This window comes from Galeopterus variegatus, unplaced genomic scaffold (genome assembly GCF_000696425.1).
Source record: "Galeopterus variegatus unplaced genomic scaffold, G_variegatus-3.0.2 Scaffold7183, whole genome shotgun sequence".
In the NCBI taxonomy this organism is placed as follows: domain Eukaryota; kingdom Metazoa; phylum Chordata; class Mammalia; order Dermoptera; family Cynocephalidae; genus Galeopterus; species Galeopterus variegatus.
Genome location: NW_007733294.1, coordinates 146,866 through 148,173, shown reverse-complemented (window position 1 = coordinate 148,173; position 1,308 = coordinate 146,866). Strand labels below are relative to the sequence as shown.

At 35.7% G+C, this 1,308-nt stretch overlaps 1 protein-coding gene across 1 annotated transcript in view; it reads left to right on the top strand.

Annotated features, from left to right (window-relative positions):
* The window catches only part of LOC103607154 (putative EGF-like module-containing mucin-like hormone receptor-like 4), a 58,528-nt gene that overhangs the window by 43,397 nt on the left and 13,823 nt on the right, over nucleotides 1-1,308 (top strand). The window lies entirely within an intron of this gene.

Genomic DNA, 1,308 nt, shown 5'->3' with positions numbered 1-1,308 from the left:
ATGGTCTAATACACTGAAGCTGGATGCTGGTCTTCTTCTTCTGGTCATGAATTCTATCTTTAAATGTGTGAATAGGCTTCATTTTTCTCTCAATTTTGAAAAATATTTTCACCAGGCACAGAATTCTAGGTTGCCGTATTTTTTTTCTATCAGTAGTTTGACAATAACTAAGAATATTGTATTGCATATTTTGAGATAGCCAGAAAAGAGGATCTTGAATGTTATAACCACAAAGAAATGATAAATGTTTAGGTATAGATATGCTAACTATTCTGATTAGATCGTTATATAATATATACATGTGCTGAAACAACAAACTGTACCCCATAAACATGTACAATGAAAAACAATTTTTAAATCCTTAAAGAAAAGATATCACTGTATGTTTCTGGCTTGCATTGTTTCTGATGAGAAGTCTTAGGTAGCTGAATTGTGGGAATCCTTACACAAGATGTACAAAGTCAAAACACCATGTTGTATTACTTAAATACATACAAGTTTTTGTTTGTCAACCCTACCTCAATAAAGCTGAAAAAATTTAAAAAGACACTTGATGCATTAAATGGGATCTAAAGGCATTCGATCCACTAAATTTAAAACATTCTGCTTTGGAAGAAACATCACAATCTAGTACAACCACAGAAGGTAGCATTTCCTTTTCTGCTTGAATGATAATTACATATATTATTATTAAATATCACTGATATATATCTCATACATATAATCTTTGATAGTTTAGGGAAGTGCTTTAAAAAGTGTGGTACTTGAGATGTTTCTAGATAAAAAACAGATGCATGCTTTAAAGTTTAATTTTTAGTATTTATCTCTATGACTATTCTATTTATTGCCTGTGCTTTTTGATGTTTTCATCTATGGTAAGTGGTATAACATTGTCCTAAATATGCAATTATTTGTATTGAAGCAGCCCCGGTGAATGGTGGGTGTTCCTCTCCAGGTGTTTATCAACTTTCCTGTCCTAAAAACATATCCTGCAACAAGCATTTCGGTGCAAGTTGTGTATTGTGAATGATCTAACAAACACTGACCAGGGAGGGGAAAATAAGGTAGGAAAACAACCAATAAATGGGTACGTTTTCAAGAACGTTCCTACTGTGAGCACCTGGAACTTAGTTCCACCGAGGGGCTCTGGAGGCAGTGCGGAGCATGTGTCTTAGAGTTCTCCCAGCAAAGGCCAAGGGTAGTGGAGTATTTATCCACCAACTCTTGTCTGTTACGCCTGTGGGGGCTGCTCCTGGGGCATTTATTGCTTGGCATTTCTGGCCTGCTCCATGCATGGGGGAAGCAAAC